General features: G+C 39.1%; 1 non-coding gene across 1 annotated transcript; it reads right to left on the bottom strand.

Moving 5' to 3' along the window:
- Positions 1 to 1,697: 1,697 nt before the first annotated feature.
- Positions 1,698 to 1,769, bottom strand: Trnaw-cca (transfer RNA tryptophan (anticodon CCA)). The gene has a single exon. It is a non-coding gene; the product is annotated as a tRNA-Trp (tRNA).
- Positions 1,770 to 20,796: the final 19,027 nt, after the last annotated feature.

Consider the following 20,796-nt stretch of genomic DNA (forward strand, 5'->3'; position numbering starts at 1 on the left):
CATTTAACATAATCCATTAAAATTGAACATAAACTATAAGCTACAAACGTTTTCGGCCATACACACGTTAGCCTTTATCAAGTAACAAAAAAATAACTGCTTATCATATCTACCATGAAAATGAATACCTGATCTAAACACTGAATTGAAAAGCGAAATGCAAAAAGAAAGGCAGAGCATAGGAGAAAGGCACATCACATGGCGTTTAAATTACACAAGGCAAAGACGCATCATGACGCATCAAGAAAAGACGTTGAGTAGTAAGAAGCGCCTGAGGCAAACAACTGTGTATTGAGGCGAGGATTGTATGATTTTATTAGCAAAATCTCGTGGATTTTAGTGTCGAATTCGTTATTTTTTTGTTACTTGATAAGGGCTAACATGTGTATGGCCGAAAACGTTTGTAGCTTATAGTTTATGTTCAATTTTAATGGATTATGTTAAATGCCGTGTGGTTTCTTGGTTGTATATGTCTGTAGTGGAAAAAATGTGACTATGTACTCTATAGCGACAGTTTATTTCCGGAGTGTCGTTACTGTTATAATTCGTATAATTCACTCGCAATCATTCTTTTATCACTTGTTCAGTTTGTGCTTTTCAGTCCGGAGTGTCGTTACAGTTATAGTGCAAAGACAAATTTATACCAAAGACAGGCAAGACACAATAATACCACAGGGTTGAGCATTACAACAGTATTGTTGTGTCTTGCCTGTCTTTGGTATAAAAAAGCAAACTCTCTCCCGAAACTATAAAGACAAATTTATCTTATAATTTTCATTTGATGTATATTGCAAATTTAAGTAAATCCTAATGAGGACACACATACGTGTCGAAAACGTTTGAGTTGATTTTTTAAATATGTTATATCTCTTTGTAATAAAACATGTTAAACCTGGTGAAGTTACTTTGTTCTGTCTGTCTGTACATCACAAGGTGTCGCGACCGTGCCAATATCTTTGTATGTAGTCAATCGTTTTCTATCGAGTACGCTTTAAAGTCCACATTTTGTCGCTTCTACCTTTCTCCAAACCCAAACTTTGTTATGCAAATGATATTGTTTTTTCTTTGATTAGTCGGGAATAAAAAACATGAATTAGCGTTTCGTGTTTCCGATCATGTTTTGCTGCTTAGTGGCAGGTAGCTTGCCAGATTTAAATAACTGTCTTTTATTTATTGTGCAAACGTTCTTTCATTTTCTCATCAATCAACATGCTCCCTTCTTAGAAACCTAAACACTTCACTTGAACAAGGAACAATTATTGAAGTTGCAATGGCACGAAAGACGATCATTGCAGTGAAGTGAGTCTGGAGTAAGATATTTAACTGAGTTTCATATGTAACTTAATTTTCTGCATGTGATTCAGGATTTGAATGAACACAAGGAAGACGCTGAAGAGGCGATCAGCTCAATCCTCTCTCAACAATCCTCCTTCCTCCTTGAGAATCGTGAGATGAACAAGTCACTGGCGGCGCTGAAAAGCTGGTCGTCAGATACCATGGCAACCATCAACCAGTTTGACTCAAATGTAATCACTTCCATCGATTTCGTTTCGATATCATTTCACGGCTTCTTCGTTAATTTTTCTCAAAGAAATATTTTGCATTTAATGGGGGAAAGAGTTTTGTGATTTGTTCATGAAAAGCTTGCGCTGGTCTGAGAAGGCAGAGTCAGCTCATTGTCAACATTAAAATAAAAATGACCCCGACATGATTTGAACACGCAACCTTCTGATCTGGAGTCAGACGCGCTACCGTTGCGCCACCGAGTCGTTGTGTTGGCGTGAAACATTGCAATGAAATGAAACAGTTGTCGGTAATGAGATGTTTTGATATTGTGGAGTGTCATGTGTTCGCATTGTCAAGAAAGAAGCTAGCAAAACGAATGATGACAATGGGCATCATTTTCGATTGACACTAGTGTTCCTCCACATCGTAGTTTGTAAAGTTTTTTCCATTCGCTTTCATGGCTCCAACCGCTCCCAAGAACGATCTAACAAACTACATTTTTTCTTCAGATCGAGTTCCTCGACGTTCGCGTTCATGGATGCCAACATCACAGACCTAAGGAGCTCTTTAGATCAAATCCTCATAACTTCTTATGACAATGCAGCCATCGCGCGCAATCTCCGCCAATCTCTGATTCGCGCAGAAAAGACGCTCGCAGCCACGGTTGGTGACGTCAGTTCTGGAAGAGAAGTTCGACTTCGCGAAATGTTACGCAACATCAACTGTTTTCATGTGACTTTGTGACGTAACACATTTGCGAAGAGCATTTGTCGATTATGACCTTTGACCTTCAGTTGTTGTTTTTAGAAATTAGAAATCGGTTCCAACAGAAGATCGCTGCAGAGTCAACACAACAGGTTGGCTCGCTTGGTTGCCAGGCTCGGAGAGTCCAGGAACTCCATGGAGGATCAAGCAACGCTGCTTCTTGAGAGAGTGGAAAAGTTGGAGCATAACATTTCGCAAAATATTGGAAACTCCACCGTGGTCACGTCACGGTTGAATGAAGTGGTGACAAGCCAGCAAAGCTTGTTGATGTCATTGATTGATGACGTCACACGTCAGCGTGACAACGTGGGTGGGATAGTTGGAAAGGTGAAAGCTTGAATAACGCATGGTGGAAGTGGAAGACTCAAAGAAGTCTCGCTGCATGGTGACGGCTGTTTGTTCTCTTCAGGTGTGGAAGCACGAAGCGTCCTTGACGTCACTAAATCTGACAACCTTGAAGCTGACGCAACTGCAGATGGACAGCCGAGGTTACTCGAGGTCAATCGATGGTGACGGCTGTTTGTTCTCTTCAGGTGTGGAAGCACGAAGCGTCCTTGACGTCACTAAATCTGACAACCTTGAAGCTGACGCAACTGCAGATGGACAGCCGAGGTTACTCGAGGTCAATGAGGTAGGTGTGAGGTACAAGTAGCACCTTTGAACCCTGGGCAGTCGCCATGGATTGTTACACCATGGGTCTCGGGGAACACTGGTCTTGATCACACACCAAACTAACAAGTGGGTCCACGTCCCACCTCATGGGCAACAACCTCGACTGGTTGGCTAAAACTTGTTAGAAATCCTGCTGCCTTGCAGGAAATACTTTTTTAAGTAAAGGCTAGGCCTACCGCCAATAACTGTGGTTAGCGTCAGGAAGGGCATCCGGCTGGAAAATCTTTGCTCCAAAATATTATTTAAATGCAGCAAAAGCTAAAAATGGCCCCTAGTCCCCAGCAGCCCTTAGATGGGCAAGGGGTGCGAAGAATCTCTGGGTTCCGAGAAAACAAAAAAACATTGAAAAAAGATTATGGTGTTAGAATCGGATGCTGGAATGTGGGAAGTTTGTGTGGTAAAGGAACTGAAATATGTGAAGAACTAAGAAAAAGAAGGGTGGATATATGTTGCCTAGAGGAAGTAAGATGGAGGGGACAGTCAGCGCGGTTTTTAGGTGTCAATGAGAGGAGATATAAGTTATGGTGGTCAGGAAATAACACAGGAATCGGTGGTGTTGGTTTCTTGGTAAAAGAGGAATTGTGTGAGAAAGTAATAGAAGTTAGAAGAAGGAGTGACAGAGTGATGACAATGGTACTTGCTTTTGAAGAGGAGGTAGTGAGGCTAATCTGTGCATATGCACCTCAAAGTGGTAGGGATTACTTAGAAAAGGAAAGTTTTTATGATGTTTTGGCAGAGGAATGGGATTTACGGAGTTCAAAAGAGTTGGTGTTTGGATTAGGAGATTTTAATGGACATGTTGGAAAACAAGCAAATGGGTTCGAGGGCATTCATGGAGGGTATGGTTTTGGGAAGAGAAACATGGAAGGAAGAATGCTACTTGAATTTTGTGATGAAAGGAAACTTTGTATTGCCAACACATGGTTTAAAAAGAAAGAGAAAAGGAAGGTGACTTACAGCTCAGGAGGACATGAGTCGGAAATTGATTTTATTGTGGTTGGGCAGGAACAGAGAAAGTACTTGAAGAATGTGAAAGTAATTCCGTGGGAGTTGCAGCATAGACTAGTAGTAGGAGACTTAAATATGAAAAAAGTGAAGAAAATTGTGAAGAAAGAACGAGTTTTTGTAAGAAATGTGTGGAAACTGGAGGAAAAAGAAACGAGAATTAAGTTTATGAAAAGAGCAAAAGAGCTGGTAAACATGAGTGCGCAGGACTTGTGGGCTTCATTTCAGAAAGGTGTCCTAGCAGCATGTGATGAAGTATGTGGGAAAAAGAAAGTGAGGAGGGATCGTGGAGACACATGGTGGTGGGATGAAGAGGTGAAGCATGCGATTTCACAGAAAAGAGATGCATACAAGCAGTGGCGCAAAAATGGGTCAGAAGAGAATAAAAAGAAGTATAAGAGTATGAAAAAGAAGGCAAAGAGGGTTGTTGCAAGAGCTATGAAGAATGGTGCTGAGGAGGAACTTAATAAAATGGGGGAAAGCCAAAACAAAGTATTCAGACTCATAAAGCAAATGAAAAAGGATGGGAATGATATTGTAGGGGGAAGATGTATAAGGAGTGGAGATGGGAAGTTGCATTTCAGCCCGGAAAGCAGAGGAGAAGTGTGGAAGGAACACATGGAAAATGTTATGAATAAGGAGAATGTATGGGATCATATGACAGAGGTTGATCTGGTGGAGGGTCCAGTGGGAAAGGTTACTCGTGATGAAGTGGTGGAGGCAATGGGGCAAATGAAACTGCGTAAAGCAGCCGGTCCATCAGAAGTGAGCGTAGAGATGATAAAAGCAAGTGGAGAGTTGGGAATTGAAGTAATGCTACAACTTAGCCAAAGGGTATTAGATGGAGAGGGAATGCCGGAGGAGTGGAAGCATAGTACTCTTGTTCCATTGTTCAAGAGAAAAGGGGATGTGAGAAGTTGCAGTGCATATAGAGGTGTAAAACTACTAGAGCATGGAATGAAAATTGTGGAGCGAATACTAGAAAAGAGGTTGAGAACATTGGTGAAATTAAATGATATGCAGTTTGGATTCATGCCAGGAAAAGGTACAGTGGATGCTCTGTTTATATTGAGAAGAATGCAGGAGGAATACCGAGAGAAGCAGAGAAAACTATATATGTGTTTCGTCGACTTAGAAAAGGCATTTGACAGAGTACCAAGGAAAGTGATGGAGTGGGCAATGAGGAAAAGAGGTATACCGGAGGTATTAGTGAGAGCTGTGATGTCTATGTATGAGGATGCAAGAACAAAAGTGAGAGTTGGATCAAATTATTCAAACGAGTTTTTTGTGAAGGTTGGTGTACACCAAGGATCAGTTTTGTCACCTCTGATATTTGCTATTGTGGTTGACGTTGTAACTGAAGGAGTGAGGGAGGGCTTATTGAGTGAAATTTTGTATGCAGACGACCTGGTCTTGACAAGTAATAGTATGGAGGGACTGGAGAGAAAGTTTGAGAAATGGAAAGAAGCATTTGAAACCAAGGGTATGAAGGTGAATCTTGAAAAAACAAAAGTGATGGTGAGTGGAGCAGAAGGAACAGTTGTTGAGAGCAAAGTAGATCCCTGTGGAATATGTGGCAAGAGAGTGATGAGAAATTCAATGCAATGCAAGGAATGTGGAAAGTGGGTACATGCAAGATGTGCTAATGTCAAGAGAGCCGCAACAAGATTGGCGAAGTGTTTTGTTTGTGGGAAATGCAGTAAAGGAAGGAATGAAGTGGAAGGCCATGATGATGAGTTCTGCCATGGCATCGAAACAGTGACAGACTTCTGTTATCTGGGTGATCGGATAAATGGAAGTGGTGGATGTGAAGCAGCGGTGACAACAAGGGCAAGATTGGGCTGGGCAAAGTTCAGGGAATGTGGGGAAATGTTGTATGGCAGAAAATTCTCACTAAGGATGAAAGGGAAAGTATATCGGAGCTGTGTGCGGCCTGCAATGCTATATGGTAGCGAGACATGGATATTGAGAGAGAGTGAACTGGCAATCCTGAGAAGAACGGAAAGGTCAATGGTGAGAGCAATGTGTGGGGTGAAAACGAGAAGGGAAAAAAGGACTGAAGAATTGTTGGATATGCTAGAGATGAGAGAGACCATAGACCAACTGGCAAGGGCAAATGGAGTAAGATGGTATGGACATGTGATAAGGAGGGAGGAAGGAAGTTTTCTTAGAAAGGCACTAGATCTAAAGGTGGATGGGAAGAGGAAACGCGGTCGTCCAAGAAGAACGTGGAAACAACAAGTGAAGGATGAATTTAAAAAAGTCGGACTGAAGGAGGAAGATGCAAGGGACAGGGTGAAATGGAGAAAAGGGATTAAAACAATTGCTGCGCGGAAACAATCGGCCACCCCCACTAGTGGGGAACAAACCGACGATGGATTATGATGATGATTATGATGAATCGGGAAAATGGCGAAGACAATCAAAGAGTCGAGAGATGACCTTGATGGTCTGCAGACCTTGAGCTGGGAATTGAAATTGAGGTTTGTCTTTTGACTTAATTGTGTGATGAGGTGGCGCATGTTCAAGATGACAAGCAATAACTTTTCCTGCTCTTGTCTGGCGGGTCCGCTTCCTTTTGTTTCTAAACATCCCAGGACCTGATGATGTAATAAATCGAAGTCAATTACAGATGTCTTATTTGTATAACTTCAATTTGATTTTGGACTAAGTTTGTGGAAGACAATACACGGCAACCCTGCAGTGCATATATGATGCAAGTCGATGCAATCGCACCAATAACGCAGGCAATATCCTTCACATTGTGGTGGATGCCAACTGTTTCTTACGTTATTTCCGTTACAGGATAAATGAACTTGCAAGTCGGAATGACGTCATTGAAGACCAAGTCGGCTTATTGGAAGCCAAGTTCAGTGGGTCACGTGATAGAATGCAATCATCAATGCATGACTTCCAGCACAAGGTCGACATCTTGGGTAAGTGGCTCATCAAATGCACGAGATCTTTATCATTCAAGGAGCCGCCATTCATCTTGCACCTAGCTGCCATTGTGACGTCACAAATTATTGACCTTGACATTTATAAATCTCGCAACAGAATGAGAATTTCAATGAAATTAACTTTTTGACCAAATGAATCAAACCCTTGATGTTGTTTCATCTCTTAATGACTGTGAGTTGCATCCTGAGGTTGCCAAGTTTCATCAGTCGGGTGACGTGCATTGGACGAAGTTAAATTATGACGGTGCAGTACGGACAGTTCATGATCGAGAACAATCGCGCGTTGTATCCAACCGTCAGTACGAGAAAGGAACATGATAATGATGATGATCATTCAATGCTTGTGTTTTCTTAATGTCTCTAATTTCCAACTAAAAATATTTACGGAAGCATATTTCATACTTTTTGGGGTTATCTAAATTAATTCAAGTGAATTCTTCAATGAACTAGTTCAGCAACTTTTAATGCTTCAAGAATCGAACATGATGAAGATTGACGTCAGAATGACGCATCTCGAGCTCGAGCAGAAAGACGCTCTGAACGAAACTTCTTCATTGTACGAAACGCTTCATGAGAAGAACAATCAGATCAGCATCCTCCAGGACTCCATCTCATTCGGAGTGAGTACCGTTAGCACCGATACTTGTTACCACAGAAGGCATCTCACAATCTATCTTAGCCAAGATGCCAACCGCACGACACCGATGCTGCGAGTTCACATTAATCACGTCATAGATGATATTTTTTTATGATTTTTCATGAAGTAAAAGTTTTAATTTTGATATATTTCCCCTTCACTGACAAGCCAGTCGTTGGACGTGCTCGAGAGCCTCGCCGCCACCATTACCACCTTGCAAGAGCACATCTATGACGTCAACAACACGATATCGCGCGACGTGGAAGGCATCACCGCGCTGCTCGTCGACTTTCAGGTGGGGCTCGTTATCTTGTCGTTCACTTCTTTCCTCTCGTGTTGTCGCAACATATCAGGGCACTCGACGGTTATTCCCTGTCTGGTGTCATCGTCAAGGGAGACAAGGCATTACATACTATGAGGTTGTCTGTACAACGAGCAATCCACCGGCAGCACTATATGTCAAACTCCAACGCAACATCAGATCAGTTTGTTTTTTATTTACGACCATCACAACGAAAAGGAATATGCCAAACACAGCAGAGGTCTAAAAAATGGTCTGCACCATAGAACCGTACACCATCAGTGAGTAAACGGTTACGTCTTTATGACGCGAGTCTAAAGAGGTCATGACCCAACTGATTCTAGCACAGAGATCCGAACACTTGACGCGGTGAAGATATACAACCTGACCATGGTGGTTTACACCACGCCGCATGACTCTATTGTTTACTAAACAATCCACCAGAGGCAGCCAAAAGGTTGCGTGCGGCGTGTGCAAACGGCTTTCTTGATTTTAATCGCTGCTTCCATTGTTCCTCAATGCAGTTGCATGTAGCAGGTGGCCGGGGTTTGGGTTTTACAGTTCAGTGAGAGGACTACACGATGGCACCGCAGTGTAGCTGGAAGTGCCTGCAAGGACGTCATTGCAAAACTGTTGTGATGTCATTGCATAATTAGGGAGTGATGACATCATCAATCTTTAATTTGTAATAACTTTTAGAGCATTTGTCAGCTTGGGTGTCTGGTTATTTAGCGAATTTTATCTCCTCATTGTTCAATACTTTCCAGTGACGTATGAAATTAAACGATTGTCGACTTGTGAAGTTCCACGTAGTGGCAAAATTTGTAGCAACACTTGGATCTGTCAACTTCGTTATGAAAAGTTTCGCTTCTGTTTACACTCCAAGTAGAATTGGACTGTAATTATTATGATTATCGGTCATGATAATAATTAATTTCCGAGCATTCACCATGATGCAGTTGATTTATATTACTCCTAGACCACTTCTTTCAATGTGTTTACAAGCTCTAAATTATTTTGAGATTTGTAATTTTATCAGTTTCACTTTTCTCCAGTTTGCTTTCGATACATCTGGCCGCCAGATAGAGCAGCAGTACCACGAGCTGAACATTCTTGCAGCGAACGCATCGAACCACTTCGATTATCTCTCCAGCTCTGTGGACTACCTTAGACTGGTACGATTGCATAAAGCCTCATCTCGATCTTGTATGAGCAGATGTCAAATCTGTCAACCATAAGATGTAATCGATGCAATAATTGGAGGTTCAAGCAAATCATAGATAGCTTCCATTTTTGAGAAGAGTCTATGCACTTAAACAAAAATATCCAAAAAATTTCATGTAAATGGATCTGTGGGTGTTGCTCATCTGTGGATGTTGCTTATCTGTGGGTGTTGCTCATCTGTGGATGTTGCTCATCTGTGGATATTGCTCATCTGTGGATGTTGCTCATCTGTGGATACTGTTCATCTGTGGATGTTGCTCATCTGTGGATGTCTTCAATCAGATCGCGCATCAGACAAATGAGGCGGTTGGAGAGAACCGGGATCGCGTCCGTGTTCTGAATGAGAGCTTCGTCATCTTCCAAGTTGCTCTTCCTTCGCTTTTCCACTTGGCTTCTCCTCCAAACGTAGAGGATTATGCAGATGAACAGAGCACCGCACGATCCAGTCTCGAACGCAACGTTATTGCAGACAGCATCCCGCCTGACAGAGATGTAGAGGATTACGAGGAAGGATACGGCAATGAAGATTACTTGGCATTACAAGGTGATCTGTGTTTGAAGAATCCAACATTATTAAAACTTTTTGCGAGGCAGCTTTCCAACCTGCGCAATGATCTGTGGAGACTCATGATTTGAGGAGTTGTCAATTTCTTTGAATATTTCCAAATGGATCTTAGTTGAGATGTCCCGCTATGACGTCAATTTTTTTGCATTGCCCTTAAATTGTGACGTCATCACATAATGTTACCGCGACATGATCAACAAATAAAGAGCTTTTTGCAACTCTAGTGTTGTATTGTATAGCGCTTTAAGGGATTCCCTTTCATCGAAAGTTTTTCGGATCAAACTATGAACAAAGTGTTTCCACTTCCTTTTTTAATTAATTACTTTTTTTTCAGCAAAGTCTCCTCCTGTGGAATATCGTACGTTATCCGGCTCCAGCTTGGAAGATTACCCGGAGGAGGTGGAATACAACCTTGAGTCCATTCTCAACGGTGACGCTGATGACATCAGAATCGCGCGAAAAATGACGTCACTAATGGACTCGACGTATCCCGACAATTACGATGACGACTACAATTATTACGACACAGACGAGGAGGAGCTTTAATGTGATTGTGCTGTAATTTGTCAACGGATGAAGATAAACCGATGCAAGAGAGTCACCGGTTTCCATAGAAACATTGCTGTTGTTGTATCGTGACGTCAGAGTGATGCCATAACGACATTACAGTGGGCAGAGTCGACTGGTTGTATCATACGAGTTCAGGAGGATGTAAATAGCTCCTCCATAGCGTCATGTTGGAGTTGAGAGATCCACCGTCAATATCCTTCCCGTTTGGACTCCGTGTGTTTTTATGGAAATAACTTCAAATCTCAAAGGACCCCACTTCTCACCAAATTGGACGACAACGAACAATTGTTGATGTCAAAATATTTATCACTGTTTGTTGTGGCGCCAAATTTTATTGCTCTTTGTTTGTCATAATTGAATGTTCGTTATTTTTTTATTTTTATCAATACGCGATAAATTCAACGAAGATTTTTTAAGATTTGTACCTGACGTTTGTTTGTTGCTGCAGGTCGTTCATAATAACATTGCGCTAGTCTTAGGGAATTAAGAGAGAGATGGTAATTTCCTACCTCAACCAGTTGGATTAGGATTCAACAAAGTTAAGTGCGCTGCCAACAAAAAGGTTGCCAAATGTTCTTTAATTTTTAAGCCAAACTTATTAAACAGTAGTTTAAATGTCAACAAGTGCTTGCCTGTTTCATCTCGAAAGCTTTTGTGAAACTGCACAAATTTACAAATGTCAACCATTTCTTAACAAATCGTCAACCTGGCTGTTATAGACAATAACTTGTCAATGCATGGTGACAATAAATTTAGGAAATTTCGCCAATAGAACCACTATTTGAAAAACATTACAATACAATTGTAGACTTGTTGTGGCCGTTGATGTTTTTCAGGCCTTACCCTCAAGCTGCCAATGCTTGCCAGGCTATATTGAGTGACTCTTAGAGCAATCTCATTATTCAACATAAGCAGATCTTCTGTTCTACGTAGTTGAAAATCTCGGTAACCGACGCTGCACCAGTGATTCAAAGCCTCTACAGCAGTGGTTCTCAACATTTCTGTCTTGGTGCCCTCGAAGCCGTCGCGGACCCCTTTAAAAAAATCCAATTTTAGTGCATTGAGTCTCCTAACGGAAAAAATGTTTTGTATGTTTAACTCAGAAGAAATTGCTGAACAAGCGACACATGTATGACGACACATATTGATGCATTGATGAAGTTCTGTCATGAATTATCTGTCGGCACACAAGATCAACAATCAGTATGCCTAATTTATATCCTGATTTACACAATGTTTTTCAACATTTTTTTTTCGAAAATTACCTCTTAGAAGGTTTGCAATTTGAATTTATCCCTTTTTTCATTTGTAATCATTATTTCGTTGTAAATTCAGTCATGGCAAAACTGAGGGTAGCTAGTATATTGTTGACTAACGTTTGCATTTCTGAATCAAGAATGTATTAATAATCTTTTGTCTCAAAAGATGTACGTTTAATATACATAGCCTTATGAAAATATTTAACTTTTCTTTGTGATTTTTTTTTTAGTTTGTGAACCTTTGTGCGACACTTTTTGAAATTTAAAACAATGCACTAGGCCGCCTCGACACACGGGTTGAGAATCACTGTAATGCACAAATAAAGCACAACCAATTTTAAATTGTTGTAATTTATCAATCATGCAATAAATTTGGAATCTTTCACGGACCTCCTGATAACGTTTTGGGGTCCACGGAATCCCGGTTGAGAACCAATGCTCTACAGCCTTCTCTACCAAACTACCTGGAACAACCTTTTATGGCTTTGTCCAGTCCGAAGATAAATATTCAAAACCAAGGCAATTGCTTCTTTTTCATCGATTCAACGTCTTTCAACTGCTTTACTGGCTGTGGTAGATCACGTGACTGCAAAAGTTTTATCATCTAGGGATCGATTCGTTGATTACAATATTGTAACACAAATGGACGTTGTTAAGATGATGGTGACAAACGTTATAATTGATCGAAGTGTGGCTTCAGCTACCACAGCAACTGTTAGTTTGTGGTGACACTGGTATGGTTGGTAAGTTGAGCTTGGTTTTGTGAAAAGTCAGCATCATCATCCTTTCAGACGGTTTCGACTCTGGTCACTCCATGAGCCATATCCCTCTGCAGCCCTCGATTCCTCACAGCCTCCTTCAGCTCTTCCATGCCCATCCCGCTGTAATTTGTCACAGTATCGAGCCATCATGCTTAGGGAAGACCCTTCCCTTTTCTTCCCTGATCAAACCAAGCATGGAACTTTTTTTTAAAAATATGAAAGAAGTAAAAGAGAAATTCTTGTTCAACAAACTAGAGCTGTACAGATTAGTCGTTGATCGAAATTTTAATTCAAAATAAAATCAAGAAAACGAATTTTTTATCGAAACAAAATTTATATATTTTTTAACAACTCCTCATCAAATGTCAAGATCACTAGCGACATATGGAGGAGCATTAATGAGAGGAGACACTTGGAAGAATTGGAGGAAATCTTATCAGGTATGTATGTAATTCATTATGTTAAACCCGTTGAGGTCACTTTGTTTTGTTTGTCTGTGGTTCAAAAATCTTCAGTAATTTTCCAACATGGCTGACTCAAAGTAAATTTTTTTTCTAAAGCAAAATAAAAAATGTGTTTACAGCTTAAAATATGAATAGCCGTATACCCGTATGCTTGTCTATTTCATGATACGTGGGATATCGAATTTTGAACAGTGCTTAAAAATATCATGAAGTAAGAAACATTCAGTTGCAATTAGCATTAAAATCATCACTAACTAGTTTTATTTGTCAAACTGCAAGTCTTACAAATCGAAAAACCTTTTGGTGTTTAAAACTTAATCATAAAAGTACTGAAAATTTTTTTTTTCTAAAAATTGTATTTTTGCGCTTTCTTTACTGTTTTCCCCAGATGACACAATAAGTTTTAACATCCTCAGATGTTGAAAAACATAGAAAAATTGATTTCGAAGATTTTAGTCAGACAGTTAAATTTTCAATAACAGTCTGATTCAGCGTTTTTCAACTTAATTTTGTCATTTGCTACTGCTTTCCCAAGGCAACAAAAAAGCTTTTACATCATCAAGAGACAGCAAAAAGGAAAGAAATCTTGGAAAATGCCAGTCAAACACTAACAGTAGCGGTAATCACAATTTGCAAAATGTGACAAATCAGGCGGCATCTCCAGGTGGCCATGTTCTACATTACTAAATACTTTTCACTTTAGAGAACTTACTGTACAGCGCCACTCAAGGCTAGTTAATATTGATGGTGGTAATGACTGGATAAATACTTCCACTAAAATAATGCAACTGACTGTTTCATAATTATCATTTATTTGGAAAACTTGAAAGATTGGAAAGAGCGCTTTTGATGTCAATGAAAAATTCATTACACAAATACACAGTGCACATACACGCAATGGCCCATAGTACAAATGTTTATTGAAACGACATCAAACTACAAGCGGACAGCGCTATATAGCGAGTTGCACTGGATGAGGTGTTTGAATATTTGTGGAAATACAAAAGTCTTTTGAAATATTTCAAGCTCTTAGTTTCTGATGCTCGGGTTAAAAAGATTTCAATCGAACGATTCAACAGAATCAAATCTTCTTGTTCGTTACAGCGATGCTCGAGGAAGAATCAACATTCAGTTGGTTGAGAAACATTTTAATTAACGTTCTCTGTTCATCGTAGGCGAAAGTTCCACTGAGATGGATTTGTTTTCAAGTTGTCACAAGACTCAATTGTTGTTGACAATGCTTCAGTCTGTCTCCTCATGCTTGGCCGCGTTATGCTTCTTCAAGGAGCTCTTCTGCGAGTAGACTTTGTTACATCCTTCAACCTGTAACATAGAAACAACGTGAGATATGATGAGATTGCTGTTTTTCTGGTTCCAGGCAATCTCCGAACTGTATGCTTCATTCAAAATTGATTGAAATATTCATATTCACAACAGAATACAATTCTACAAAAAATGTTCATAGATAATTTTGTCAAAAACTAAAACCAGTTTCATTATCGTGCAACGTTCAATGTAAATTTCATATCTTTCAATTTTGACAACCTTAGAAATGTTGTAATTATTTATAAGATTATTGCATTGTTTAAGTTTCGTTTCCTTCAGTTGAGTTTTGTGCATCAGCAATCACAACGTAGTTTGAGGTTCTTACCGGGCAGGGGAACTGCTTCCCTTCGTGCGTCTGCTGGTGCTTTATCCTGTCGGAGCTGTTCGAGAAGCGTTTGTTGCAGAAAGTGCATGGAAATCGCTTTTCATCTGAAAAAAACAAAACGTTAACGATAAATTTGTTTGTTTAGAAATGGGAAGAAGTGGTTCAATTTTCATTTTGTGGATGTCTGAGCCTTATATGCTGAAAGTAAAATCATATCAGAAATGAAACAAACATTTTGTAATGTTGATATATCACGTCATAATTACCTGTGTGGTATCGCTCGTGCACGACAAGTCCCTCCGATCTTGGAAACCATTCGTCGCAGTGTCTGCATCTAAATGGTTTCTCCCCGGTATGGACACGAACGTGGTTGACCAATCTATATTGAGCCATGAAGACCTTCTTGCAATCACCCCACATGCATGGTGCTCTTTCTGATTGAGTGTTGCCCTTCGGTTTTCGTTTCTTTTTCAAATGATCTTCAGTCACGTGATTTATGAAGAATTGAAAATCTTGAAATATTGGAGCGCATCTTTCATCATTGAATCCCCATTGGCAAGTATATGGGGCGCGTGGGGGATAATCAGTGTTGCGATGCTTCTGCTTTTTCTTCCATTGGCGTACAGAGCTGTGATTGTTTTGTTGTTTGGATACCATCGTCATCACTGGGACGTCATCTAGTGTTGGGTGCACGTGCATCATCTGTTGGTCTTCTAGTACTTGCGGTTGGTTTTGTCCATATTGCGATGCTTGTTGTGGTGATTGTGACATATTGTTGTAGTGATGCTGCATGGGTGGGTGTTGTCCATATTGCGGTGCTTGTTGTGATGACTGTGTCATATTATTGAACTGATGTTGCATGGGTGGGTGTTGTCCATATTGTTGTGCTTGTTGGGGTGACTGTGTCATATCGTTGAACTGAATCTGCATGGGTGGGTGTTGTCCATATTGTGGTGCTTGTTGTGACAACTGTGTCATATTATTGAACTGATGCTGCATGGGTTGGAGTTGTCCATATTGCGGTGCTTGTTGTGGTGACTGTGTCATATTGTTGAACTGATGCTGCATGCGTGGGTGTTGTCCATATTGCGGTGCTTGTTGTGACGACTGTGTCATATTATTGAACAGATGCTGCATGGGTGGGTGTTGTCCATATTGCGGTGCTTGTTGTGACGACTGTGTAATATTATTGAACTGATGCTGCATGGGTGTGTGTTGTCCATATTGTGGTGCTTGTTGTGCCGACTGTGTCATATTATTGAACTGATGCTGCATGGGTGGGTGTTGTCCATATTGCGGTGCTTGTTGTGACGACTGTGTCATATTATTGAACTGATGCTGCATGGGTGTGTGTTGTCCATATTGTGGTGCTTGTTTTGGTGACTGTGTCATATTGTTGAACTGATGCTGCATGGGTGTGTGTTGTTCATGTTGTGGTGCTTGTTGTGGTGACTGTGTCATATTGTTGAACTGATGCTGCATGGGTGGGTGTTGTGCATATTTTGGTGCTTGTTGTGGTGACTGTGTCATATTGTTGAACTGATGCTGCATGCGTGGGTGTTGTCCATATTGCGGTGCTTGTTGTGGTGACTGTGTCATATTATTGAACTGATGCTGCATGGGTGGGTGTTCATATTGCGGTTCTTGGTGCTGATGATGTTGTTGTTGAAAATAATTTCCATAACTATCCATTTTCTTAGGTTACAAAATAGTCTGAAAAATATGTAAAGTTGTTTTAGGAATCACAATCGAAGCAGATAAGTTGCTTAGTTTTTTCGTGCAATTTGCTCGATGCAGCAAGCAGAGCTAAAGACATTTTAACGTACCACAAAAAGTTAGCTACGTTGCAATACAACAATGAAAAACTTTTATTGCAGACACTTTTAGAGCGTTACTGCCATCAACCATCGACAAAACGAAGGAATCTTGCTTTGGATGAAGCGGAAACGTGGCGCCCGCAAGGTATTTTATTCATCATGAGACGAAGTTTATTGAAGTAAAATTTGAAAAAAACGTCACAAATGTGAAAGTCCTGTTAAGAATAAAATGGGCTTAAGCATCACACTACAATTGCACAGTTTTACTTCAAGTTCAAGAATAACTTCCGACAAATATTCTGTTGGAAAAGTTGACTTTCAATAAACGTCAGAGTATGTCCGAAATTGCACTCTTGGTGAATTTCCTGAACATTTTGCCAAAACTTTCAATTGATTTACTGACATCGCTGACGAATCAAAAAACAACATTTTAACAAAAGAAAAAAGTAAATTTGCACAACAAAATATGAATAGGCGTATAGTCTCACATACTTTCTTTGTGAACTGCAATCGTTTCCAACAAAGTATCAATTCCAATCTCTCTTTACGCAAACTACAAACTGATCTCAACTTGAAACAACGTTCCCTCAGTTGCTCTGTGGCTTTCTGTGCAGTGACGTCAACATGTGGTTCACCAACACATGCACTCTCCCAGTGATTGCAACTCTTCGTTCTCTCTTGATTTTATTCACTCCCTGTTGTTTTTAATTGATGGTTAGTTGCAAGTTTCAAGAAATTATCTAATCCATTTCACAGTTATTTGCTCAGTTGCTGACTCTGTTGTTGAATAACAATCTCCAACTGATTGCACAACAATTCTGCGTCAATGCGACAGCAATTTGGCTTTTGAAATTTATCTTGAAAAGTTATAAAAAAATTTCATTTGTTTAACCTAATTGCTTGTTTAATAACTTTTGAAAGTTATAAAGTTTTGTCAAATATAAAATAAACCGCATATTCACACATTCACATTGTCTGCTTTGTAAAGCGCTGAGGTGCAACGCATTCTGCGATTGACAAAGCGCTATATAAAAACAAACATTGTTATTATTAAAATATAAGTTTTAATGACATTCTTAGTGATTGTTCATTAATTTTTTTCTAAAATCTTTTGATGGAACCTTAAGTCTTATCCTACATTGTTGAGTCAAAGTACATTCAAAGTTGTAACAAAACAATTTCCAGAAAACCTCACAAGGGAGAGACTTGGCGCTTCATTGCCTCCAACACTCGACGAGAGGAACGAACATAATGATGAAGATGAAAGTTTTGTCAAAAATAATATGAACTGTATGTTCACACACTAAAATATAATTTTATTACTTTCTGTATAAACTGCAAACGTTTTCACATAAAGGATAATTCCTATCCCTCTGTCCCCAAACTACAAACTGATCTCAATTTGAAACAAAGTTTCCTCAGTTGCTCTGTGGCTTTCTGTGCAGTGACGTCAACATGTGGTTGTGTACTCACACCAACCCTTGCACTCCCCAGTGATTGCAACTATTCATTCTCTCTTGATTTTATTCACTCCCTGTTGCTTTTAATTGATGGTTAGTTGCAAGTTTCAAGAAACTATCTAATCCATTTCACAGTTATTTATTCAGTTGCTGACCCTGTTGTTGAATAGCAATCTCCAATTGATTGCGCAACAATCCTGCGTCAATGCGACAACAATGTGGCGTTGTTGATGCGTCAACAAAGTCGCTTTATCACGTGATTTGCCTTAAATAAGGAAATTCATTGTGACCAAGAACAACCTTTTGTTTTGCTGGAAAATTGGTCAAAGATGATGTTCATTCTAACTTGGTCTATTTTAACCCTTTGCTTTTCAACGTTTTTTTGGAAATTAACTGCTCAAGGGGGGGCCGTTTTTGGATCAAATTCAATCAGCTGTTACGTGTTATCCGCTGATGCTATTTCAACAGAAGTTGCACTGGTGTAAAAGCAAATCATTTGTCTATAAGTTTGAAAACTCATTATTTTAAAATTTTATATGTTAAACTTGATATTTCAATTTTTGCAAAGGTACCCAAAAACGACAATTTTGATTTAACTTGCCGCCTTTAATTAACCGTGCTAATCCGATTTCATGCAAACTTCTAAATAACAAAGAGCTCGATCGAACGCACGAAGTGTGTGTGCGGTGTGCCGAATCATTGCATTGATTAGAATTTACGACTTGCGAGCAAATCTTATTGTAAGCTACTCACTGATTCTAAAATAGTTACAATCAGAGTAATAGTGTTACACGAATTTGAAAAAAACAAAACTGCGTTTGTTGTCTTACATTTTTATCCTAAACTAATGCATTCCGAAACTCATGGCTAGCTTCTAGTTTTATGGAACCAAATTTCTCATAAGTAACACCTTAGCCTGCTTGAATAGCTGTTTACATCTTCGTTTGTGTATTTTAGGTCTACAATTGAGTTTGTAGTATGAATATTTTTAGTAGAGAGAAGACAATTGAACAAGTTGTTGAAATAATCTGAAATTTCTAAGTTCAAATTAGGTGCTTTTGAAATTGTGGATTTGTGTCAAGTCGCATCACAAATATCATGCAGGCCACATCATAAGTCATTTCGCTTACGGGTGTTTATAAACATGACTCATAAATTACATCCACAAAAAATACAGCATTTACATCAACAAAGCTAAGTTCGAAGCTCACTTTTTATTGAAGATTGTGTCAATCAATTTGAAAATACATTTTTAGTCAGCCAGCGTCGAAATAATGCAACAGCGAATTGAGGAACATGCGTAAACAAAGGAAATGTGAAATAACCCACAGTCAGCAAATCTACATAAATTTAACGTTTACAAATGTTGAATCAATGTAAAAGGACTGGATTGCTGACTGGGTCCTTATTGTTTGAAGCACTAAAAATACGCGTAAAAGCGACAACGTCAGCAAGGCAGTGATTATGTTTCTGGCCAAAAAAAAAATAACGTTTGACTTCAAAGATAAAAATGATTATAACGAAGCTTCAAAGTTTGTCGTAAAACATTTTACTGAGATACAATAAACATAATCATTCTGTGCCAGATTGTGAGAAGACTTCCTAGATTCTTTCCAACCATTTGCATGATTGCAAATTATTTTCTATAACTTTACATTGCTAAAAAATGGCTTCTTTGTTGAAACAACGTGGCTACAATTCTATAAAAAATTCTTAGGCCTACTACATTGAAGTAATGAAATTTTTTTTGTGATTTTGCTGATGACGTTTTACAATATCCGAGAAGTAAAAAATAATAATGATGAATTATTTTACAAAACCGTGGTTTGCAAGTGCTTCACAAAAAATTGTTGGGGGAAAATTTACTATTAGACGTAAAACGTTTGTAAAAGAAAATTGTCGGTTTACGTATTTATAATGTTTATTGCGCTGTTATCGAATTATAAACTGCCTGTAGGCTATTGTCTACCTTTGTGGTTGCCGGCCAGCTTAGAGCAGCATGCAAACTAAGCGTTTGTGGTATTTGCATCGTGTTATGATTCTCGAAAATTTCCCACAAGGTCTTTATTTTTATCGTGATATTTTGTGCCTCTTCTGTCCTAAACTTGAAGTTATTGTGCAGCACTATCCACATCGGTTTTTAGACTCAGTCTTCATTGAAAATCTTTTGTGTGGTGCATCATTTCAAGTAGTGTCTTCCCCTAAACTGTTACACAAATCGCCCAGAACCAGGTTGATTATTATGTATCTTACAGCAGTTGAGAGCCCGTTATTGTATGTGTGGAATTATTACTGTAGATGTCTGACTAAATTCATGCCAAAGTCGAGCAAATTCTGCTTTCGGGATCCTTGCCGTTATTTACTGTATTTTTTGTTGATAAGTTTAGGCAGCATTTTTCCAAGATAAATGAAGACATCGGTATTGTTCGTCACTTAGATTTAGTTTTCTCAGCATTATTTATTCATTCTTTGATCCACTAGTTTGTCCCACTTTTGGTATAATCGGATCGTTTATAAATGGCGGGTCTTCACAATAGCCGGCCTCTTATACATTGGCGCAACGTATTCAGATGTTGAATCAATGATGAAGAAAGCTGATTTGTTGTTTGTCTTATGTGACGCCTAAATTTATGCCTCGTCTACAGTACAAAATATTTTGTAATGTACATTGTGTACATTGTACATTTTGTTTGTAGGCCTACATTACAAAATATTTTGTAATATTTTATTATCATCTTTTGTAATATTTTATTATCATCATTATCATTATCATCTATTATATTATCATCTTATATTATCATCTTATTATCATTATCATCATTTTATTATCATTATCTATCATCTATCATCTTATCATTATCATCTTTATTTTGCGCTCTTTGGAACAAAACACAGTGCACTGTGAAACAAAAATACAGGACATAACAACAAGTAGGCGACATAAAGCAGTGAAGGGACGCCATCGAGTTAGCTGCTACGTGTAAATGGAGCCTATCTCATAATTTTGAGTGTATCTCACAATTACTGTTTGCAAAAACGCTATTTCTCCGGCTTCTCCCAAAAGCATTTGCAGTGATACATTTCCTCAATTGCAAGTTTTGTCAATGAGAGCATTTCCATAGAACGTTTATTTCGAAACCAGGTTTTCGTGTCTTTATCCAAGAGAAGATTTCTTATTG

This window comes from Aplidium turbinatum, chromosome 4, assembly GCF_918807975.1.
Source record: "Aplidium turbinatum chromosome 4, kaAplTurb1.1, whole genome shotgun sequence".
NCBI lineage: Eukaryota > Metazoa > Chordata > Ascidiacea > Aplousobranchia > Polyclinidae > Aplidium > Aplidium turbinatum.